General features: G+C 46.5%; 1 pseudogene; it reads left to right on the plus strand.

Moving 5' to 3' along the window:
- Window positions 1-24794, plus strand: part of LOC141585497 (phospholipid phosphatase 2-like) — a 133020-nt pseudogene extending 108226 nt beyond the window's left edge.
- Window positions 24795-25537: the final 743 nt, after the last annotated feature.

Below are 25537 nucleotides of genomic sequence, written 5' to 3' on the forward strand. Positions count from 1 at the left end.
ATTTCCCATGTGGGTCAATTCCAGCAGCCCAAGGGCCCATGACAACCTGAGGACTCCCAGGCCAAAATGCTAAGGAGGGTTGTGTCTGTCTGGGGCTCGGATGGAGGACTGCAGGAAGACTGGGGACTGAAAACTTTTGGCTTCCTGCTTCTTTCCCACCTTTCCCTGCTGGTCATGATGCTTCCTGACCATCCGCTGGCTGTGCCCCTCCCCTTTCTGGCCTGCCTTCACCCATGCTGCTGCGACCCAGGACCTTACCAGGAATGTCTGTCCAGGCAGTCCTCCGTCACGCTAGCAGCCGGAGGGCCCTCAAGCCTGGAAGCTAAGCAGCGTCTGGCCTGGCTGGGGCTTAGATAGGGGATGGTCTGGGAAAACAGGGGCTGGAGGCTTTTGGCATCCTCTTTCTTCTGCTTTGCCCCACTTTCCCCAACGCTTTACAATGGCCCCCTGACTCACTGGCCCCCTTTCCACTGGCCTGTGCTCCCACGGCAGCCTGGGATGTTCTTGTAGGGGTTTGTCTGGCAGCCCTTGGATGCCATAGCACCCTGAGGGGGCCCCAGCATGGAAGCTAAGCAGGGTCGAGTCTGGCTGGGGCTTGGATAGAGAGCTGTCTGGGGAGACTGGGGGCGGGAGGCTTTTTCCTTCCCTCTCGCTTTTCGCTTTCCCTCCCTTGTTGCAACACTTCCCAACCACCCCGACTCTGACCCCATCTTTGCTGACAGCCTGCAAGCCTGTCTCAGCCTGGGACCTTTCTGTAACAGTAGCAGCTTGAGGGTGCCCCAGTCCATGAGCTAAGCAGGGTCGGGCCTGGCTGGAGCTTGGATTGAGGACCCTCTGAGAGTACAGGGGATGGGAGGCTTTTGGCTTCTTGCTCCATTCCCACATTCACTCTCTTGTCGCAAGGCATCCCAGCAACACCTTGACTCTCTGGCCAGCCTCAGCCTTGCCTTGGCCCAGGACCCCCCTGAAGGGGGCTGTTTCCGAAGTCACTGAGCACCATCACAGCCTGAGCGGCCCCAACCTGGAAGCTAAGCAGTGTTGAGCCTGGCTGGGGCTGGGATGGGAGACCACCTCGGGAAACCAGAGACAATAGGCTTTTGGCTTCCCAATCCTTTCCTGCTTTATTCCACTTGTTCCAACAGTTTTTTAACCTGCCTTTGACTCTCAGGTCCCCCATTGCCTGCCCACCTCTGCCACTCCGCAGCCCCTGACCTTTTCTTAGGGATCTCTTGTGGCAGCTCCCAAGTGGCATAGCAGCCTGAGGGCCACCCATTCCTAAGGCTAAACAGGTTTGGACCTGGCTGAGGCTTGGATGAAAGACCACCTCGGGGAAAAGAAGGCTGGAAACTTTGGCTTCCCTCTCTTTTTCTGTGTTCTTCTGCTTGTCACAGCGCTTCCCAACCTCCTCCCTACTCTCTGGTCCCCTCTTTTGTACCAGCCTGCACGTGACCTCCCTGTGGGATTCGTGCCAGCAGCCCCTGGTGCCATAGCAGCCTCAGGGCACCCCAGCCCAGAAGCAAAGTAGGGATGGGCCTGGCTGGAGCTTGATGGGGGACAGCATTGAGAGACCGAGGGCTGGAGGCTTTGGGTTCGCGCTCCCTTCCTGCTTTCCCTCGCTTGTCACACTGCTTCCAAACCTCCCCGACTCCCTAGCTCTCCCTTTCCCCTATGCCTGGCTCATACCAGATACCTCCCTGTGGTTGGCCATCCTGGCAGCCTTTGAGTGCCATAGCAGCCTGAATGTGCCCCTTCCTGGAAGCTAAGCACGGTCAGTTCTAAGACTTGGATTGGGGACTGCCTGGGGAGACCGGAGGCTGTAGTATTTTGCCTTCCTACTCTTTTCCTGCTTTCTGCCATATGTTGCAATGCTTTCCACCAGCCCCCTTATTTTTTGGCCATCTGTTTCCCATTCCCCTGCTCCCCCATTTTCACAGGAGCCTCCTGTGGAAGTCTGATGCAGCAGCTTTCAGATGTCATAGCAGCCTAAGGGTGCCCCAGCATGGAAGCTAACCTGGGTCAGGCCTAGCTTGGGGTTGAATGGGGGATTACCTGGAAAGACCGGGGGCTGGAGGTTTTGTACTTTCTGTTGCCCTCCTGCTTTCCCCCATAGCAAACACAGGTCCCAGTGGGTCAAAAAATCTACATGAGGAAAGGAGGCTGAAATAATGTGGGACACCAGGGGGGGACTGTAGCAAACTGCAAGGTATTCACTTCAAAGATTTTCCAATACTGTGATGGGCAAACCAAACACAGAAACGGGAAGCCCAGTTCAGTCACCAGCAGCTAATGTGGGATATCTGATGTACATGCTACAGGGCAAACTGCGTGGGATGAAAGATCTGGTCTCCACCAACCTGTTCTTCAAGTCCAGACACTCCTGCGCAAGTCCCCACACTCTAGTGGGGACTGACACCTTTGCTTGTTGAGTCTTCTTGTTACCCTTTATTTTTTTAACCCAACAAATATATTTTTTTCATTTTTTCTCCTTGTTTTGAGACAGAGTCCACCTCTGTCACACAGACTTTGGAGTACAGTGAATTACGAGTCATTGCAGCTTCTATCATTTGGGCTCAAGTGATCTTCCCACCTCAGCCTCCCAAGTAGTTGAGATTAGTCATGTGCCACCATACCCAGCTAAGTTTATTATTATTATTATTATTAAGACAGTCTCACTCTATCGCCGAGTCTGGAGTGCCTTGCAATGTTGGCTCACTGCAACCTCTGACTGCTGGGTTCAAGCATTTCTCCTGCCTCAGCCTCCCAAGTAGCTGAGGTTACAGATGTGCACCATCAAGCCCAGGTAATTTTTGTATTTTTAGTAGAGACAGGGTTTGACCATGTTGTCCAGAATGGTCTCAATCTCTTGACCTCATGATCTGCCCACCTTGGCCTTCCAAAGTTCTGGGATTACAGGTGTAAGCCATCATGCCTGGCCAACCTTTTTTCTTTATAAGCTACCCAGCCTGATGTGTTTTCTTATAGCAATGCAAAATGGACCAATATAGGAATCATATACCAATACTTACCATACTGTGATGAGCACAATGACAGAAGTACACAGTGGGGTGGAAACACTCCCAAGAGGCTTCTTGTTGTATCATAGAGAGTGAGGTGAGACACCTCAGCTGAGGCTAAAGAGGAACAAAGATGAGAATGAAAGGGTGATGATGAGGGTAGGGGAGTGTTTCCTGAAAGACCAGTAAAGTCCCCCAAGAAAACTGACATTTCATGTGACTGGAGGGTAGGGATATGGGGAGGGTAGCACAGAATAAAACTCAGAAAGTGAGCCAAGGCCAGCTCTTACCAGGCCCCATGGCCAAATTCGTTTGGACTCTATCTTAAAGGCAATAAGCAGTCACCAACAGGTTTTAGTCAAGGACCATTTCGACCCAAATTTGCCTTTTAGAAAAATTCCTCTGGCTTCATTGAACAGGTTGAAGTGAGCAAGCCTAGAAGTCAGGAAGACAGTTGGGGGTCCTCACAATAAATCAGTGTAAAAGAAAATAGGGCCAGGAATGGTGGCTTCTGCGTGTAATCTCAAAACTTTAGCAGTCCAAGGTGGGTAGATGGTTTGAGCCCAGAAGTGTGAGACTAGCCGAAGCAATGTGGTGAAACCACATCTCTCCAAAAACACAAAATATTATATGGGTGTGGTGGCTCGTACTTGTGGTCCCAGCTACCCCAGAGGCTGAGGTGGGAGGATGGCTTGAGCCTGGGAGGTTGAGGCTGCAAGTAAGCCAAGATCACACCACTGTGCTCCAGCCTGGGCAACAGAGGGAGACTGCCTTAAAAAAAAAAAAAATCCCATTCTTACCTATAGTACCCTAATGTTCTCATGAGAACCTTGGTGGCACAGTGAATCCAACTGTCATTATAATTCAGCAACCCACACATTTAAGTTTGTGTTTCATTTTCTTTTTTTTGAGATGGAGTTTCGCTCTTGTTACCCAGGCTGGAGTGCAATGGCGCGATCTCGGCTCACCGCAACCTCCGCCTCCTGGGTTCAAGCAATTCTCCTGCCTCAGCCTCCTGAGTAGCTGGGATTACAGGCACGCACCACCATGCCCAGCTAATTTTTTTGTATCTTTAGTAGAGACGGGGTTTCACCATGTTGACCAGGATGGTCTCGATCTCTTGACCTCGTGATCCACCCGCCTCAGCCTCCCAAAGTGCTGGGACTACAGGCTTGAGCCACCGCGCCCGGCCTGTGTTTCATTTTCAATAATATCAGCCCTGTCGATACAAGAAATAAGGAATTGTGTTTGGGCTATCATGGAAGCTCTCTTGATCTTAGACCATGACTTACGCTGAGACGTAAAGACTTGAGTTTTTTGTATTTCTCTCTGTAAGTGCTCAAGTGCAGTGGTCCCCAATATTTTTTGCACCAGGGACCAATTTTGTAGAAGGCAATTTTTCCACAGACTTGGGGCAGGGGATCAGTTTTGGGATATTTCAAGCACATTAAATTCATTATGCACTTTGTTATTATTACATTGTAGCATATAATGAAATAATTATATAACTCACCATGAAGTGGAATCAGTGGGAGTCCTGAGCTTGTTTTCCTGCAACTAGACGGTCCAGTCTGGGGGTGATGGAAGACAGTGACAGATTATCAGGCATTAGATTCTCCTAAGGACAGACTAATGTAGATTCCTTGCATGCACTGTTACACAATAGGGTTTGTGTTCCTATGAGCATCTAATGCTGCAACTGACCTGGTGGGAGGCGGATATCAGGCAGTGATGAGGGGAGTAGCTGTAAATACAGATAAAGATTTGCTCTCCCACCCAGTGCTCACTTCCTGCTGTGTGGCCAAGTACAGGCCTGTGACCCAGGGATTAGAGGCCCCTGCTCAAGTGCATCCAAAAGAACTCTTCCCACACCCGTCTTTATACTGGTCAAGTGCAGAAGCCACTTAGCTCCCAAGGCATGTGCCTCAGCTGGTATTTCATCACAATTAACAGTAAGGGGTAGCTTACTGTTACCAGTTTTTATTCAACCACTAATCAGTTTATGACCATTATGGGTTTGTTTTATATTTTGGCTATTATGAATAATCCTGCTATAAACATTTGTATGTATACTTTTCGTGTGCATTATGTTTTTATTTTGCTTGCATGTATACTTAGTGGTGGTTGCTGGATTATGTTGTAACTCTGTATAAACTATTGAAAAATGGCTAGACCATTTTTCACAGGGGCTGTGCAATTTTCACATTCCTACTAACAGTTTATGAGGGTTTGAGTTTCTCTGCATCCTTCTCTACACTTGTTATTGTCCGTCTTTTTATTTATATGTGTATTTATTTGGGATGGTCTCCCTCTGTCACCAGGCTGGAGTGCAGTGGTGTGATCTCTGCTCACTGCAACCTCTACCTTCTGGGTTCAAGTGATTCTCCTGCCTCAGGCTCCTGAGTAGCTGGGATTACAGGCATGTGCCACCATGCCCAGCTAATTTTTTGTATTTTTAGTAGAGACTGGGTTTCACTACGTTGGTCAGCCTGGTCTCAAACCCCTGACCTCGGGTGATCCACCTGCCTTTGCCTCTCAAAGTGCTGGGATTACAGGTGTGCCACTGCACCTGGCTGTCCATCCTTTTGGATGGCCATTTTAGTGGGTGTCAAGTGGGATTTAATTTTGGTTTTAATTTTCATTTCCTTGAAGACTAACAATATTGAGCATCTTTTCATTTTCTTTTTGGCTATTTCTGTATGTTCTTTGGAGAAATTCCTATGTAAGATTCTTTGCCTTTTTTTTTTTTTTTTGTGAGACGGAGTTTTGCTCTTGTTACCCAGGCTGGAGTACAATGGCGCGATCTCGGCTCACCGCAACCTCTGCCTCCTGGGTTCAGGCAATTCTCCTGCCTCAGCCTCCTGAGTAGCTGGGATTACAGGCACACGCCACCATGCCCAGCTAATTTTTTGTATTTTTAGTAGAGTCGGGGTTTCACCATGTTGACCTGGATGGTCGCGATCTCTTGACTTTGTGATCCACCCTCCTCAGCCTCCCAAAGTGCTGGGATTACAGGCTTGAGTCACCGCGCCCGACCTCTTTACCCGTTTTTAACACGGGTTGTCTTTTTTATTTTATTTATTTATTTTGAGAAAAGGTCTCAGTCTCACCTAGGCTTGTGTGCAGTGGTTTGACCATGGCTTTCTGCAGCCTTGATCTCCCAGGCTCAAGCGATCCTCCTATCTCAGTCTCCTGAGTAGTTGGGACTATAAGCATGTACCACTAGACCCAGCTAATTTTTATTATCTATTTCTTTCTTTCTTTCTTTTTTTTTTTTTTTTTTTTTTTTTTTTTTTTTTTTTTTTGTAGAGATGTGGTCTCGCTCTGTTACCTTGGCTGGTCTAGAACTTCTGGGCTCAAGTGATCCTTCTGGCTCTAAAGTGCTGAGATTATAGGCACCAGCCACTGTACCCACCTGTTTTTGAATTTTAATAGTTCTTTATATAGTCTAGACACAAGTTATTTATCAGATGTATAATTTGCAAGAATTTCCCCTCTTCCTGTAGTTTGTCTTCTTTATGGTATTTTATGAAACAAAAGGTTTTTAGTTTTGATGTCTAGTTTATCTATTTTTCTTTTCTTTTCTTTTTTTTTTTTTGGGTAATGCTTTTGGTTGTCATAGCTAAGAATCCATCAAAAACTCTTAGAATTGTAAATTCAAGGTCATAAAGATTTAAACCAACAGTTGTTTTTTTTTGTTTTTTTTTTTTTTGTTTTTTTTTTTTGTTTTTTTTTTTTTGAGGCGGAGTTTTGCTCTTGTTAACCAGGCTGGAGTGCAATGGTGAGATCTCGGCTCATCACAACCTCCGCCTCCTGGGTTCAGGCAATTCTCCTGCCTCAGCCTCCTGAGTAGTTGGGATTACAGGCATGCACCACCATACCCAGCTAATGCTTTGTATTTTTAGTAGAGATGGGGTTTCACCACGTTGACCAGGATGGTCTCGATCTCTTGACCTCATGATCCACCCACCTCGGCCTCCCAAAGTGTTGAGATTACAGGCTTGAGCCACCGCGCCCGGCCTCACCAACAGTTTCTTTGAAGAGCTTTAGAGTTTTAGCTTCTAAGTTTAGGTCTTTGAGCCATTTTAATTTTGTATGTGATGTGAGGTAAGGATGTAGCTGTGTTCTTTTGCACTAGGATATCCAGTTGTCTCCCCTCTGTTGAAGATGATTCCTTTCCCATTGAATGGTCTTGCGCCCTTACTAAAGATCAGTTGACCATACACACATGAAGGTTTATTTCTGGACGTCCATTTTATTCCAAAACAATTGGAATTATTAACTGCTTACGTGTTTCAGGCATGATCATAAGCACAAATTCATTTGCTTCTCACAGTAACTGTAAAGTGGGCACTATTCTCATTGCCATTTGACAGATGAAGTGGCCAAGATGCGGAGTGTTTTGCCCAAGGCCACATAAGTAACTACTAAGTGGCAGTGCCAGTGTAAGAATTTAGGTTGAATAACTTGAGAGCCTGAGATCTTCGCCGTGCATGCTGTAAACAGAAGTTAGAAATCAGAACTTCAGAATTCCACTGAAGAGTTCACTTTAAGCTAATAGAGTGAGTGTCAGATTAGCCACTAAGGGTTTGTAAAGCAAAACAGAGAGGGTCTTCCTTCCCAGCTTGCTTTCTGCGGAGCAGCGGCAATGAACCTGCCTTTTTTGGTTGAAACTCCTACATTCCCCCCCCCCCGCCCCCGCCTCAGGCTGATAATTTGCACTTAATTACCGGGGCAGTGCTGAGTGGAGCGAGCTAGGGTGGGGCCCGCTGCAAAGGCCTCGCACGGCTCCGCCCAGACCCTGGGAGTGGGAAGGCCCAAGGCCGGGAAGCCCTCCTGTGAAGGTGCGTGGTTGCCGCGGTGACCAAGTGCTGAAGCTGGCAGGGCGAGGTCGGGCTCCGTCAGTTCAACTCCCGGCACCTGGGGAGGGTCTGGGCTCCGGCCACCAGGATGCCCAACCTCCTTCATCTTCGGGTCCCAAACGCTCTGCCTCCTGCAGAGAAGCAGTGTTCCGGGGACCCCGCGCCTGCCGCCGGTTCAGCGACCCGCCCTTCTCGCTTTGGAGAAAGAAAGTAAGTCCGAAATCCAGCAGCCGAGCCCTCCTTCCTTCTTTCGTCTAAGTGAGGCTGCTTAGAAGTCCTTTTTCTGAAGGCTGGCTGCATCTTCAGGCGCATCCCCTCCCTGTCAGCTCGTTTACTCGCCTTTGATTCTTTCTCTTCCACCTGAGTAGTTAGCCCGCGTCTTAGAAGATATTTGAACTGGGCGAAAATTTAGCCCAAGTAAACAGCAGTAGGATTTTGGAAGTTATTTGAGCAGCAGGAATTGGCACGAATAGTTCAGTTTCTAGTTTAGGCCATTTCGCTTAGTAGCAAGTTTATAGAGTTTACCTTGTGTACATTTCCTTTACATTGGTTTCTAAATTGAAAGCATGCCTCCCAGTGCAGTCGGAATTACCTTTCTCGTTCAAATTTTCCTGATCTGGTCTCAGTGTAATTACAAGTATCTTGACAAAGTTTCATTCTTGGCCCATTCCACTCATCATCCCAAAGTTTTCACATAGCAGCCATGTAATGCTATTAAGTTGATCGTGTAATTCCTCTGCTTAAAACTCTGCAGTGATTTCCTGTTGCACTTTAAAAGCTCCTCCTGTCCCCTTTTCACTTGATCTTATGCGCACTCCCATTTCCCCACCTAAACTCTTCAGCTTAACTGGACTTTTAGTCTGAAAACTCCTTCAGGTTTTCTTTCTGTCTCAGGAAAAAGACCGTTCACACACGCCTTCAGCCTGTATTGGCAGTGGCCTTCCTTGACCATGCTAAGTAGGCTCCCTTGTTGGTCTTTTTCATCGTCTTAGCGATTATCCTTTCTAATTAGCATGATTTGTTACAATAAATTTGTTAATTTCTTTTTTTTTCTGTCTTTTCCACTGGACTGTAAGTTTCAAGGGCAGAGACCATGTCTGTTTTATTTGCCATTGTGCATACCCTTATAAAAAAAGTGTCTTTTAACAGCTTCCTTTCTTTTTAATTAATTAATTTATTTATTTTATATATTTATTTATTTTTTTTTTTTGAGATGGAGTTTCGCTCTTGTTACCCAGGCTGGAGTGCAGTGGCGCGATCTAGGCTCACCGCAACCTCCGCCTCCTGGGTTCAGGCAATTCTCCTGCCTCAGCCTCCTGAGTAGCTGGGATTACAGGCACGCAACACCATGCCCAGCTAATTTTTTGTGTTTTTAGTAGAGACTGGGTTTCACCATGTTGACCAGGATGGTCTCGATCTTTTGACCTTGTGATCCACCCGCCTCGGCCTCCCAAAGTGCTGGGATTACAGGCTTGAGTCACCGCGCCCGGCGTCTTTTTAATTTAATATAAAATAACTAGTTTAAAATTTGGAAATCGTTGGGAGTTTACATCAGAGGGTTAAACAAGAGTTACTGTATGATCTACATATGATGTATATTTACAATTAAAGCATATTTGAAATTAAAACTGAAGAGTACTATGTTTAGATAAACCATACACCAATTTACCACAGCAAGTAGGAAGATAATCATATCTTCTTCTGTCTGATCAAATGGGCCCATTATCTCAGTTCACAAGTGTACTTAAGCAACTTAATCTGTTGTCTATATATACTTATCAGCTGTGTGTGAATCAAAAACGGTTTTCATATAATTATACATATAGTATTAAATACCTGGATTAGGTTTGTCAGTTATTTGAGAGTATATTTTGCACCTGGCTCTGGTGCATCGTTAGGGATATAGTCCTGCTTAAAATAAGAAATATACAGGGACTATTATTCTAGCATGAGTTGTTTTATAAAGCGAGATGGCTAAACAGTATTACATGGTGTCCAGTTGTTACTTGTTCTGTTGTCTGTACTCTGAGTTGTGTACATGTGAAGCATATGAATGGAGTAACTTTTTTTTTTTTTTTTTTGAGACAGAGTTTCACTCTTGTTACCCAGGCTGGAGTGCAATGGCATGATCTCGGCTCACTGCAACCTCCGCCTCCTGGGTTCAGGCAATTCTCCTGCCTCAGCCTCCTGAGTAGCTGGGATTACAGGCACACACCACCATGCCCAGCTAATTTTTTGTATTTTTAGTAGAGATGGGGTTTCACCATGTTGACCAGGATGGTCTCGATCTCTCGACCTCGTGATCCACCCGCCTCGGCCTCCCAAAGTGCTGGGATTACAAGCTTGAGCCACCGCGCCCGGCCCATTGAATTTCTTTTAGGAAGCTCTGTGAAGTTTTCCAAGGTGGCCAACTAAATCTGCATTCCTACAAACAGTTTACAAGTCTTTCCTTTTCTCTACACCTTCAGCACCACCTATCTCTTGTCTTTTTCATAATAAGCATCCCAGCAGATGTTAGGGGATAAATCAGTGTGGTTTTGATTTGTATTTCCCTGATGACCAGTGATGTTGAGCATCCTTTCATATACTTGGCCATTTTTATGTCTTCTCTGGAGATAAGTCTGTTCAGGTCCTTTACCTATTTTTTAATCAGGTTATCATATTGTTTTGCTATTGGGTTGTTTGAATTCCTTACATATTTTAGGTATTAACCTTTTAGGAGAGACTATGGTTGGTAAATCTATTCTCCCAGTATTTAAGTTGTCTCTTTAGCCTCTTTACCATTGTTTCATGGTAAAAACAGTGTTGAGACAGGGATAAATCCAACTCGGTCACTATGTGTAATTTCTCTGATGTGTTCTTAAGTTCATTTTGCTGGTGTTTTCTTGATTTTTCGATCTATGTTCATCTTAGATAGTGGTCTTTAGTTTTCTTATTGTGTCTGACTTTGACATAGGAATGATGCTGGCCCCAAAAATGGGTTTGAAAGTATTCCCTCTAGTTCTCAACTTTAGAAAAGCTTAGGCCGGGCGCGGTGGCTCAAGCCTGTAATCCCAGCCCTTTGGGAGGCCGAGGCGGGTGGATCAAGAGTTCAAGAGATCGAGACCATCCTGGCCAACATGGTGAAACCCCGTCTCTACTGAAAATACAAAAATTAGCTGGGTGTGGTGGCGCATGCCTGTAGTCCTAGCTACTTGGGAGGCTGAGGCGGAAGAATTGCTTGAACCCAGGAGGCCGAGGTTGCAGTGAGCCGAGATTGTGTGTCACTGCACTCCAGCCTGGAGCCTGGCAACAGAGTGAGACTCTGTCTCAAAAAAAAAAAAAAAAAAAGTTTAAGAAGAATTTGAGATGTTCCATGGATATCTAGTTCATTGTGCGTTTTTAACATGAAGGGATGTTAAATTTTATCAAAGGCTTTTTCCGCATGTATTGAGATAATCATGTGGTTTTTCTCCTTGGTTCTGTTTATGTGGTTTGTTTATCGATTTGCATATGTTGAACCAGCCTTAGATCCCAGGGATGAAGCCAACTTGATCGTAGTGGATAAACTTTTTGATGTATTGCTGGATTCAGTTTGCCAATATCTTATTGAGGATTTTCACATTGATGTTCATTAGGGATATTGGCCTGAAGTTTTCTATTTTTTGTCTGTCTGCCACGTATTTGTATCGGATGATGTTGGCATCATAGAATGAGTTAGAAAGAAGTCTCTCCTTTTCAGCTGTTTGGAATAGTTTCAGAAGGAATGGTACAGGCTCCTCTTTGTACCTCTGGTAGAATTGGTCTTTGAATCTGTCTGTTCCTGGGTTTCTTTTTTGGTAGGTAGGCTATTAATTACTCCCTCAATTTCAGAACTTGTTATTGGTCTATTCAAGGATTTGACTTTTTCCCAGTTTATTCTTGGGAAGATGTATGTGTCCAGGAATTTATCCATTTCTGGTAAATTTTCTAATTTATTGGCATAGAAGTAATATAGTGTTCTCTAAGTTTGTATTTCTGTGGGGTCAGTTGTGATATCTCCTTTAATAACTTTTTACTCTGTCTGTTTGATTCTTCTCTCTTTTTTCTTCATTAGTCTAGCTAGGGTTTATCTATTTTGTTATTTTTTTCAAAAAACCAGCTCCTGGATTCATTGATTGTTTTGGAGGGTTTTTTATGTCTCTATCTCCTTCAATTCTTGTCTGATCTTAGTTACTTCTTGTCTTCTGCTAGCTTTTGGATTAGTTTGCTCTTGCCCATCTAGTTCTTTTAGTTGTGATGTTAGTTTGTCAATTTGAGATCTTTCTAACTTTCTTATGTGGGCCTTTAGTGCTATAAATTTCCCTCTTAACACTACTGTAGCTGTATCCCAGAGATTCTGGTATGTTGTCTCTTTGTTGTTGTTTTCAAAGAACTTTTACAAGGAGAATAATTGGTTATACTGTATTAGGAGAATAACAGTTTGTAACAATATTACTTGGAATGAACTCCATACTTTCCTTTGTTTTTTTTAAGACAGAGTTTCGCTCTTGTTACCCAGGCTGGAGTGCAATGGCGCGATCTCGGCTCACCACAACCTCCGCCTCCTGGGTTCAAGCAATTCTCCTGCCTCAACCTCCTGAGTAGCTGAGATTACAGGCATGTGCCACCATGCCCAGCTAATTTGTTTGTATTTTTAGTAGAGACGGGGTTTCACCATGTTGACCAGGATGGTCTCGATCTCTCGACCTCGTGATCCACCCACCTCAGCCTCCCAAAGTGCTGGGATTACAGGCTTGAGCCACCGCGCCCAGCTCATACTTTCTTTTACTATTCAGTGAAGCAATTGTTTGGCTTTATGGCTACACAGGCAGTTTTTCTTTGATAGCTAAGTTAATTTTGTCATAAGGCAATCAGGTGGCACAAAAATATCAACAACTACAGGAAACCAACATCTGGCAAAGACATTTGAAGATCATGTTCACCCTGAATAAACAGGTGCCTTTAAAAAAAAATTCTTCCAACTTTTAACGTCAAACAGAAAAGTTGAAAAAGAAGTACAGTAAAGACACATGCGCCCTTTATTTAGATTCACAAATTAACATTTTCTGGGATTGGCTTTGTGTGTGTTTCTGTCTCTTTTCCTCTTCACATACACACTCATTTTCTCTCTCTTACACACGCGTACATATGCATGCACACACTCACATTTTGGGGAGTTCTGAAATGCTTGAAAACAAATTGCAGACATTAAGATTATTTAAAAATACTTAAGGGATTTTTTCCCAAAATTAGCACATTCTTTTATATTACCACTATAACAATTACAAGACATTAGCTACTGATAATTAATAGTATGTAGTATACAGTCTAAATGTCTCCACTTGCTCTCAGATATTCTCTATATCAGTCAGGGATCTTATATTGGAATTTTTGTCATGTTTCTTATTTTCATCAGTCTTGAATATTGCTTCCCCTCCACCCTTTTTTCTCATCTTTTACAACCTTGGTATTTTTGAAGAGTCCAGACTAATTGTCTCATAGAATGTTTCTCAAACTGGATTTATCTAACTGTTCTTCTGGATTAGGCAAAATGTTTAGGCAAGTATTATGTTTCCTATTGCATTGCATCGGGAAGTTTATAATGTCACTTTATCTCAATATTTGTGAAGCTAAGTTTCATCTCTTCGATTTAAACTCCATGCTTAATAAACATTTGATGGGTAATAGAGATATATGAATGTCCTTTTCCTAACAATATGTTAGTATATAGTGTTAGGAGTAATTTCATGCCAGAATCTTATATTACCTTGGTGGTATTTGCAAAATGGTGATTTGAAAATTCAGGCATTTTTCTAGCTCAGGGGCCAGTAGATTTTTCCAGTAAAGAGCCACATTCTAAGTCTTTTAGGCTTTGTGGGCCACATATGGTCTCTGTTACATATTCTATTTCTTCTTTAGCTGTGTAAAATTATTAGCTCATGGACTGCAGGAAAATGGTCTGCAGCAGGATTTGAGCCATGAGTAGTAGTTTGTCAAAGTCCTGTTTGTGTTATAAAGAAGAGCTTTCCTTTTCCTTGTAACACCTGTGTGTGTGTGTGTGTGTGTGTGTGTGTGTGTGTGTGTGTCAGAGGGAGAGAATGAGATTCTTTTTTGTTTGTTTGTTTGTTTGTTTTTTGAGACGGAGTTTCGCTCTTGTTACCCAGGCTGGAGTGCAATGGCGCGATCTTGGCTCACTGCAACCTCTGCCTCCTGGGTTCAGGCAATTCTCCTGCCTCAGCCTCCTGAGTAGCTGGGATTACAGGCACGTGCCACCATGCCCAGCTAATGTTTTGTATTTTTAGTAGAGGCGGGGTTTCACCATGTTGACCAGGATGGTCTTGATCTCCTGACCTTGTGATCCACCCGCCTCGGCCTCCCAAAGTACTGGGATTACAGGCTTGAGCCACCGCGCCCGGGAGAATGAGATTCTTTAGTAACTTTATGTCTTTTGTAGAGTTGGTCTGTTTAAACTTTTTTTAAAAATAAATACTCTTGGATTTAACTTTGGTAAATAATATTGTCTTAAGAAAATTTCAATTTCATATTCTGTGCTTTCTGATACAATACCACTAGCTGCATGAGACTATTCAAATTTAAACTAATTATAATGCAGTTATAATTAAAAATTAAGTAAATTAATAATCAGAAAAATTCAATTTCTCAGTCACATGAGCCACATTTAAGTGTACAAGTATTCACTCAACACACGTAGCTAGTGGCTACATATTCAACAGTGCAGATGTAGGACATTTTTATGATTTAGAAGTTGTATTGGATAGTAATCAATGCAGATTTCAAATATATTTGTATATTTGAAAGTTGTGTAAAATAGTCCCTTATAATTAGAGTTAACTTATAATGTTTTTCTTGCCTTTTTTTTTTTTTTGCGTTTATGCTTATTTCCTTTCTTACTAATTTGTTTTTTTTTTTTTTCAAGGCACCAAACTATTATGTCTACTATTTTTTGGTTTTTGTCTCACAATTTCCTTTCCTTATGCTTTCTTTTGATTTAGTTTATCCATTATTCTTGAAATTTTAGGTTCAGAGGTACTGTGCAGGTTTATTATATAGGTGTCACTGGGGATTTGTGTACAGATTATTTATTCACCTATGTGGTAGGCACTGACCTCTTGGGCTCAAGTGATCATTTCCCCTCAGCCTCCTGAGTAGCTGGGACTATAGGTGTGCACCACCATTCTGGGCTAATTTAAAAAAAAGTTTGTTTTTTCCTGTAGAGACAGGGTCTTACTATGTTGCCAGGTGGTCCCAAACTCCTGGTCACAAGCTATCCTTCCTTCTTGGCCTCCCAAAGTGTTTGGTGTTACAGGTGTGAGCCACCACACCTGGCCTCTTTGTGTTTCTTTAGAGTAGAGCCGTCCTAGTATGCATCTCTAGCCCATAACTGTTCCCCAGCATTGTTATGTCTTTTAATCCTCTTTCAATCTCCCAAGTTGGTTGGCTGGGTGAGTGCTCACACCTGTAATCCTGATGTGATAGGATCATTTAAGTTCAGAGGTTTGAGACCAACCTGGACAACACTGGGAGACTCCTGTCTCTACAAAACCTAATTTTCTTCTTTTTTTAAACTCTACCCAGGCTGCAGTGCAGTGGTGTGATCTCACCTCACTGCAACCTTCGCTTCCTGGGTTCAAGCCATTCTTCTGTCTCAGCCTCCCAAGTAGCTGAGATTATAGGCCCATGGGACAATTCCCAGCTAATTTTTGTACTTTTAATAGAGTCGGGGTTTCACCATGTTGGCCTGGCTGTCCTCAAACTCCTGACCTCAGGTGATCTGCCCACCTCAGTCTCTCAAAGTGCAAAGATAGGGATCACAGGTGTGAACAACCATGCCCGGCCAAAAACTAAAATTAAAAAAAAGACACAAGTTATAATTTTCTCCTGTATTCCTTTTTCTTTTTCTTTCTTTCTTTTTTTTTTTTTTTTGTGAGACGGAGTTTCGCACTTGTTACCTAGGCTGGAGTGCAATGGCGCCATCTTGGCTCACCGCAACCTCCGCCCTCTGGGTTCAGGCAATTCTCCTGCCTCAGCCTCCTGAGTAGCTGGGATTACAGGCATGCGCCACCATGCCAGCTAATTTTTTGTATTTTTAGTAGAGACGGGGTTTCACCATGTTGACCAGGATGGTCTCGATCTCTTGACCTTGTGATCCACCCGCCTCGGCCTCGCAAAGTGCTGAGATTACAGGCTTGAGCCACAGCGCCCGGCCCTTTTCCTTTATTTATTTATTTATTTTTTTTTTGTTTTGTTTTGTTTTGTTTTGTTTTTGTTATTGTTGAGACAGAGTCTTGCTCTGTCACCCAGGCCAGAGTACAATGGCACAATCTCAGTCCACTGCAACCTCTGACTCCCAGGTTCAAGCGATTCTCTTGCTTCAGCCTCCTGAATAACTTGAATTACAGGCATGTGCTACAACACCTGTCTAATTTTGGTATTTTTAGTAGAGATGGGGTTTCTCCATGTTGGTCAGGCTGGTCTCAAACTCCTGATCTTGTGATCTGCCCACCTTGGCCTCCCAATGTGCTGGGATTACAGGCCTGAGCCACCTTGCCTGGCCTCTCCCTTTTCCTTTCTATGGATTTTGAAAGACTCCACACTGTTGGGCCTGTAGCATTTCTCAAAGTCTGGATTTCCCTGGTGCAGGTGAACCCATTCTCTGTCTTTTGTATTTGTGGCATATTTGCAGCTGGATTTATGCTCACCGCATTAGAGTTTGATCATGTTGGCAAGATTCAGTGGGTGATGTGATTGATCTCTTATTGGTGATGAATACTATCCTATTGTCTCTCTTATTTTGTTAATTTTTTAAATTAGTTTTTTAGAAATGGGGGTCTCATTTGGTTACCCAGGCTGGAGTGCAGTGACTCCACCATAGCTCCCTAAAGCCTCAAATTCCTGGGCTCAAGTGATCTGCACACCTCAGCCTCCTGAGTAGCTGAGACTACACACACCACACTCAACTTTTTTTCTTTTTTGAGATGAAGTCTGTCTCTGTCGCCCAGGCTGGAGTACAGTGGCGTGATCTCAGCTCATTGCAAACTCCGCCTCCCAAGTTAATGCAATTCTCCTGCCTCAGCATTCTGAGTAGGTGGAATTATAGGCACCCACCACCACACCCAGCTAATATTCATATTTTTAGTAGAGATGGGCTTTCACCATGTCAATCAGGCTGGTCTGGAACTCCTAAACTCAAGTGATCTGCCTGCCACAGCCTCCCCAAGTGCTGAGATTACAGATGTGCCATTGCACCGCACCTGGCCAATGTCCAGCATTTTCTTTTTATAGACTGAGTGTTTTTTTGTCACCCAGGCTGGAGTGCAGTGGTGCAATCTCGGCTCAGTGCAATCTCCGCCTCCTGGGTTCAAGCGATTCTGTTGCCTCTGCCTCCTGAGTAGCTGGAATTACAGGCACCCACCACCACGCCCAGCTAATTTTTGTATTTTTAGTACAGACGGGGTTTTGCCATATTGGCCAGGCTGGTCTTGAACTGACCTAGTGATCCACCCACCTCAGCCTCCCAAAGTGCTGGGATTCCAGGCTTGAGCCACCACGCCTGGTACCTAATTCCTATTCACTGGTCATGGATGGGAGCTATGGAACCTTTCCCCAGAATACATGCTGACCCCATCAGAACTTCAGGGTTCAGTCTCCTAAGAGATGTTCCTCTGTGCTACACACCCAAATAATCCATCTCAGTCCACTGTCAGACAACTTCCAGGAATGACAGTGGCTGTAGTCTAGCTGGAAAAACACTGAAGAAGGAGTCAGCAGACCCCGGGACTCTCTAGACTCAGCCACTAACAACTTAATGTGGCCTTGGGGAAAAAAAAGCTGGAACAACCATGCCTATAATCCCAGCACCTTGGGAGGTCGATGTGGGAGGATTGCTTGAGCCCAGGAGTTTGAGAGCAGCCTGAGCAACATAGCAAGACCCCATTTCTACAAGAAATTTCAACAAATTTTCCAGGTGTTGCAGTGTTCCTCTGTAGTCCCAGCTACTTGGGAGGCTAAAGTGGGAGGATCACTTGAGTCCTGGAGGTCAAGACTGCAGTGAGCCAAGGTCATGCCACTGCACTCAAGCTTGGGCTTCAAAGTGAGACACTGTCTCAGAAAAAAAAAAGCTGGAGCTTTTTTTTCGCATTTGTAAAAGGTAAATGATATTATCTCCTTTATGGAGTTACTGTGAGGATGGAAATACAATTATTTCTTTTCCCTCCCCTTTTAGAAATACAATGAGATAGGCATAGTAGACAGGTGAGGTGGCTCATGCCTGTAATCCCAGCACTTTGAGAGGTTGAGGCGGGTGGATCACCTGAGGTCAGGAGTTCAAGACCAGCCTGGCCAACATGGTGAAACCTTGACTCCACTAAAACTACAAAAATTAGCCCAGCGTGGTGGCATGTGCCTACAATCTCAGCTACTCGGGAAGCTGAGGCAGGAGAATTGCTTGAACCCGGGAGGTGGAGGTTGTAGTGAGCCGAGATCATCCCACTGCACTCCAGCCTGGGAGACAGAGCAAGACTCCATCTCAAAAAACAAACCAAAACCAAAACCCGGTGTGGTGGCTCATCCCTGTAATCTCAGCACTTTGGGAGGCCGAGTTGAATGGATCACCTGAGGTCAGGACTTCAAGACCAGCCTGACCAACATGCAAGAAACCCCACCTCTACTAAAAATACAAAATTAGGCAAGCATGGTGGCATGTGCCTGTAATCGCAGCTACTTGGGAGGCTGAGGCAGAATTGCTTCAACCTGGGAAGCAGAGGTTGCAGTGAGCCGAGATTGCACTCCAGCGTGGACAACGAGAAGGAAACTCCGTCTCAAAAATAATAATAATTAGATAGGCATAGGCCCATTGCATCGGTGGTATTCGAACCCCTGTGCCTCGGGCGGGGGAGACACTTGGAGAGAAAAGCTGAGTCCCAGGCTTTGGGACCTCGAGAGACCGAAATCTGTCCCGCGGGTTATTGGGCCAGGTGGGGGAAGCAGCTCCCGAGGCCTCCTGCCAGGGTCCCGGAAACAAAGGCCAAGTGTTTGCTCTGTGGCTGAAGGGACAATGGCCTCGCGGATCTGTCACTGCAGGGGGGCGGGTGTGCGCTCCTCCCCAGCGCGTTTCCTGGTTCTCTGGCCAAGTCCTCTGAACTCCAAAGTAGACCCTTGTTGGGGGGCCAGGGGACAGCACGAGGTCCCCGTGGGGTGTCTGCCAGCCCTGGGCGCCATGTCCTGTGGGGTGTCTGCCAGCCCTGGGTGCCATGTCCAGTGGGGTGTCTGCCAGCCCTGGGTGCCATGTCCAGTGGGGTGTCTGCCAGCCCTGGGTGCCATGTCCTGTGGGGTGTCTGCCAGCCCTGGGCGCCATGTCCTGAGCAGCTGTGCTGTCAGTTACTTAAACGTGTGTGGCACTTTCTGGCAGCCAGGTGCTCAGCAGCATGCAGATAACCGAAACGGTTCCGTAAATGGCCTGTGAAGGAGGGGCAGCCGCGTGGAGTCGCCTGCTGGAGGCCGCACAGCCGGGAGGTGCCGCCGGGGTGGGGTTGGGTGTGGCTGCTGCGTGCCAGGGGTGGCGGCCGGGCCGAGGGCACCTCCATCTGGAAGCTGTGGCCCGTCACAGTGCAGTTCACCTGCCTGTCCTGGTGATGGATGCCTGTAATCCCAACTACTCAGGAGGCTGAGGCGGGAAAATTGCTGGAACCCGGGAGGTGGAGGTTGCAGTGAACTGATTGTGCTCCAGCTCGGGAGACACGAGACTCTGTCTCAAGAAAAAAAATTGTTTTTGTTTTGCTCAAAACTATAGGAAAAAAATAAAAAGAAAAGGAAAAAAAAAGAGGATAAGCGAATAGAATAAAAACAAAGTTGTTTTTGTGTGTTTTTAGTGATTGAACACAGTGTATTCTTGTGTTTTGGAAGTTCATGTTGTAACATTCTGTCCTCTTTTGCTTTATGTATTTTGGAGTTCTGTGGTTTACTACATTTACATTTATAATTGTATTATTATTACATTTATAATTATAATTATTACATTTATAATTGCTATATCTTTTTGATAGATTGACCCTTTCATCATTATAGAATGATACATATGAGTTTTGCCTCAACAATTTTTGTCTTGATGTCCATTTTGTCTGATATTAGTATAGCTATTCTGGCTCTCTTTTCGTTACTGTTTTGCATGGAATATTTTTTTTTCCAATCTTGTACTTTCAACCTATTCATGTCTCTGACTCTAAAGTAAGTCTCTTATACCTAGCATAAAATTGGGCCATTTTTTTTGTATTGTCCAGTCTCTGATTCTTTTCAAGACAGAGGCTCACTTTGTTGCCCAGGCTGGAGTACGGTGATCTCAGCTCCCTGCAGCCTTGGACTCACTCCCAGACCAAGCCATCTTCCAGCCTCATCCTCCCGAGTGGCTAGGACTGGCCACTACATTCAGCTACTGTTTATTTACGTTTTTTGTAGAAATAGGGTTTTGCCATGTTGCCCAGGTTGGTCTTGAACTCCTCAGCTCAAGCGATCCACCCTCTGTGGCCTCCCAAACTGCTGGGATTACAGGTGTGTGCCACCATGCCCAGCCAGATGTCTGACTTTTTATTTTTTGTGTTTTTTCCCCCCCGCATATGTTAATCTTTTTATTGAATTAAGGCATTTAACGAATCTCTGACTTTCAGTTGGAGTGTTTAATCTATTTATAGTCAGTGTAATTACTGATAAGGGAGGCCCTCTGTCATTTTGTTTAGGGTTGCTTAGGTTATGCCTTCCTTTTTCAGTTCCTTGTCACTGCCTTTTTTTTTTTTTTTTGTCTTTAATTTTTTTTTTTCTTTTAGTGATGAGGGTCTTGCTCTCTTGCCCAGGGCTTGAACTCCTGGGCTCAAACCATCTCTGCCTTCGAAGTAGCTGGGACTACAGGTATACATTATCACATCTGGCTGGTTTTGCCATTTTTTTTTTTTTTTTTTTTTAGAAATAGGGTCTCACCATGTTGCCTAGGCTGGTCTAGAATGCCTGGGCTCAAGCAGTCCTTCTGCCTTGGCCTCCCAAAGTGTTGGGATTACAGGCGTGAGCCACTGAGCCCATTCAGGCTAAATCATCTTTTTCTCTCTTTTTTTTTGAGACAGAGTCTGGCTGTGTTGCCCAGGCTGGAGTGCAGTGGTTCGATCTCTGCTCACTGCAACCTCCACTTCCTGAGTTCAAGCAATTCTCCTGTCTCAGCCTCCCTAGTAGCTGGAATTACAGGTGTGTACCACCACACCTGGCTAATTTTTGTATTTTCATTTGTATTATTTTTATTTATTTTATTTTTTGAGACAGAATCTCACTCCGTCACTCAGGCTGGAGTGCAGTATACAGTGGCATGATCTTGGCTCAGTGCAACCTCTGCCTTCTGGGTTCAAGTGATTCTCCTGCCTCGGCCTTCCAAGTAGCTGGAACTATGGGCATGTACCACCACATCCAGCTAATTTTTATTATTTTCAGTAGAGGATGGGGTTTCGTCATGTTTGCTAGGCTGGTCTCGAACTCCTGATCTCAGATGACCCACCCACCTTGGCCTCCCAAAGTGCTGGGATTACAGATGTAAGCCACTGTGACTGGCCCGGCTGAATATTCTTAACTGACCTATTTTCTCTGGTTTTTTTGAGACAGAGTCTCACTCTGTCACCCAGGATGGCATGCAGCAGTGCGATCTTTGCTGTCCGCCACCTCCATCTCCTGGATTTAAACACTTCCCCTGCTTTAGTCTTCTGAGTGCTGGGATCACAGGCGTGCACCACCACACCTGGACAAGTTTTGTACTTTTAGTAGAGACAGGGTTTCACCATGTTGGCCAGGCTGGTCTCAAACTCCTGACCTCAGACGAGCCGCCTGCCTCAGCCTCCTAAAGCACTGGGATCACAGGCGTGAGCCACTGCACCTGACCTGTTTTATTTTTTTTTAAACTGTGTGTTTAGAGTATTATAAGGCTACTCTGGAAATAGGAGTCTCCCTACTCCCCGGGGTGTGTTGTTGCTGTTTGTTGCAGTGGTTATTTGTTTAATGACTTTTCTGATTGTGAAGTCTCTATCTTTTGTCATGGATGGCCATTTCCTCCTGTTCTTTTAGCCTGGTGGTCAGCGAGTGATAGGACAGAGATGTCTTTAAACATCTGGAACAACAACAACAACAAAACCCCACAACACCCTCCTAAGTCAGTAAAAGGGGTCTGCATGCCTGTGGGGTCAGCCCTTCCACGGTGAAACAGGTTTTCTCTGCCTTCATTTTCACTTCCTGCTTGTGCAGAGCTGGAAGGCCAGCTGGATGTGAGCGCAGGGCCCTCGCAGGCCTCTCGCAGGCCTCTTCCAAGCTCCCGCACCGCTCGGGTCTTGTAGGTTACAAGCCTTCATTCCCCAGAGCGTTTTATTCCCTGGCCTTTCCTCCTAGGCAGTTTGGCTCCTCTGTTTTTTGCCTCATCTGCTCTCATGGCCCCAGGCAGCAGACATTAACAAATTTGTTGTAAACATTTCCTGCAAATGTCCACCAGGTAGCACCTCAGCACTGGGAGAATGTCCAGTCAGGTGAGATCAAGATCAGCCCTTGAGCCATACCCCTGTCCACAGTTGCAAATAAGGCCCCTTCTTGGAACCTGTGCTGGGCGTGTGGTCTGTTACCCTCAGGCCACCACAGTCTAAGCAGTGGGAGAGGGACCAGGATGAGTTAAAATGCCACAAAGCTGTTTGTTCTGAGATCCAACTGAAATACCTCTGGTTTTTATTTGAGATGGAGTCTCGCTCTGTCGCCCAGGTAGTGGCATCATCTTGGCTCACCCCAACCTCCACCTCACAGGTTTTCAAGTGATTCTCCTGGTTCAGCCTCCCGAGTAGCTGGGATTATAGGCATGTTGGCACCATGCCTGGCTAATTTTTGTATTTTTAGTCGAGACGGGGTTTCACCATGTTGATCAGGCTGGTCTCAATCTCCTGGCCTCGTGATCCCGCTGTCTTGGTTCCCCAAAGTGCAGGGATTACAGGCGTGAGCCACCGCGCCCGGCCTCAACTGGATTATGTTAATCAAGTATTCCTCTGGTTCCTGCAAGCTTTTGATTCTGTCCAAAAAAGTTGATTGTGACTTTTTTGCCAGTTTTTTGTTGCTTCCTGTTTTCTGTGTTTCATTCACGTCCTTCACGGGATCTCAAATTTATATAAAAAGAAATCTTCCCTCAGATCCACAGATGGGAGAAAATCGTGAGAAGAAACGCACTGAAAACGAAACCGGTGTTGCCTGCTTGCTGGACACTACCGTCCACCCTGGGTGTTGGGTTCAGGCCTCAGAGTCTTCACGGGGGAGGCGTCTCATGCCACAGCCCCAATTGGAGACTCTGATCCATCATCAGATAACTGGAAAGGACAGAGGGAACAGCCTCTGCTCCTGGGATTTGCTGGCCTGTAACGTCGGCAGCTCTCGTGTTGAACCCTCCCTTCTGCAGGAGGGGCGGTGGTGAAGGGAGGTTGGAAGACGCTGACTGAGCCGCCAGCCCTCCGACCTGCTGCCTCTCCTTCCCCAGGTTGTCTTTCTGCTCGGGACACACCTCCTTTGGGATGTACTGCGTGGTGTTCCTGGCGGTGAGTCCATTTTTCTAGGGCTCGCCTGTCAAGTCACTCCCTTCCCTGGACCTCAGTTTTCCCAGCTGTAGAATGGGTGGGTCGTGGTGGTGATGGGCACACTCACTGACTTGTTTGTAAAGACAGGAGGCCCTGGGCTGGCCAGTTTTGTGCCTCCGGCCTCGGAGCTGCCATCTGTGCAGTGGGTGTGGGAGGGCCTGGCAGGGCACAGGCTGAGGCACCCTCTCCCGTCCCAGCTCTACGTGCAGGCGCGGCTCTGCTGGAAGAAGTGGGCACGGCTGCTGCGCCTCACGGTCCAGTTCTTCCTGGTGGCCTTCACCCTCTATGTGGGCTACACCTGCGTGTCTGATCACAAACACCCCTGGAGTGACGTCCTTGCTGGCCTCCTGCAGGGAATACTGGTGACTGGCCTCACTGCGAGCTTCTGACCTTGACTCACCCCCTGTGCTGTCCAGAGACCACTCCCTGCCCAACCCTGGTCCTGCCCTGCACACTCTTGCCCCATGGAGTCCTCTCCTGGGACCCCTTCCTCCAATCCTGGTCCTTCCCTGGGACCCCTCCTTCCCCCGGTTTCTCCCCTGGGACCCCTACCAAAAACTCCAGTCCTTATCTGGACCCCTCCTTTTCCCCCCATCCTCTCCTGGGACCTCTTCCCCCAACCCCAGGCTTTTCTGAGGGCCCCTCCCTTCCCCCATTCCTCCCCTTGGGACCCTTTTCCCCAACCCCAGTCCATCCCTGGGACCCCTCCTTCCCCCATTCCTCTGCTGATACTACTTCCCCCAACCCCAGTCCTCCCTTAGATCCCTCCCTTCCTCCCCCACATCCTACCCTGGGACCCCTTGTCCCAACCCCAGTCCATTCATGGAACCCCTCCTTCCCCCATTCCTCCCCGGGACCCCTCTCCCCAAAGCCAGTCCTTCCCTGGACACCTTCTTCCCCCAGTTCCTTCCCTGGGTCTCCTCCCTGCACACCGCAGCCCTTCCCTGGGCTCATCGGTGCCCCAGTGTTCTCCACTGGTCCTCCACTAAGAGGGCTCTCTTCCCCCACAGGCACTCTTCCTCTCATTGCCCACCTGAGACCCTTTTCCTCCCCCTCCTACTCATGCCCATGACCCTGGTGCCTGCCCAGCCCCTGCCCAGTCTCACCTTCCTCCACTCTGCCAGGTCTGCTCCATCTCGGACTTCTTCAAAGCCCGACCCCCACAGCACTGCCCGAAGGAGGAGGAGCTGGAACGGAAGCCCAGCCTGTCACTGACAGTGACCCTGAGCGAGGCTGACCACAACCACTATGGGTACCCGCACTCCTCCTCCTGACGCTGTACCCCGCCCGGCAGGGAGTGCTGTGAGTCCAACTGAGGCCGGCCCCCCAGGTGGTCCCTCTGGCTCTGGGTAGGCAGTGAGGGCTCCGGACAGGCTCCAGGAACCCTGAGTAGGCTCTGCTGCCCCCTGCCCTGCACTGGACCAGGGGTCTGGGGAGGCCTAGGTAGCCGTGAGCATTTGGAGGGGGACCTGTTTCTGTAGCTCCCCAAATATCCCCATTCTTTTATGGGGTTAAGGAAGGGACTGTTTTGTAAAATGTAATGTACATGTGGTTTTTAGTAAAATGGGGCATTGGTTTGATGAGTGGTCTCAGTGCCTCTGTTCCTTATGGCCGTTCTGGGATGGTGTTCCTCCTGTCAGAGGGCTCCATGGAGCTCAGGCATCAGGCGAACTCACCGGCTGTGACGGTGGAGGGCAGCAGCCAAGCCCGCCCCTTGCGTTTCTCCCTGCAGGGCGCTGGGGTCAAGGGTCATATGGGTCAGCACACCCTTCCCCTCTGCTCATGTCCACCCTGTGCACCTGGGGGCCACACTTCTGAAATGGGTAATTCAGGGGCTGGTTTCCCTGAAGTGATGGTAGAACACGCAGAGCTTACTTTTTCAACAGGAGGGTAAAGGGTACATTTGGTTTTTGTGCAGGTGGTAACTCAAGTGTCTGCTGATGTTTTGTTTGCACCTGAAACCTCTCTTATTCCCTCACCCTGCAGGGTGTTCCTATCAGGCCTTAGCCTTCAGGAA

This window comes from Saimiri boliviensis, chromosome 8 (genome assembly GCF_048565385.1).
Source record: "Saimiri boliviensis isolate mSaiBol1 chromosome 8, mSaiBol1.pri, whole genome shotgun sequence".
NCBI lineage: Eukaryota > Metazoa > Chordata > Mammalia > Primates > Cebidae > Saimiri > Saimiri boliviensis.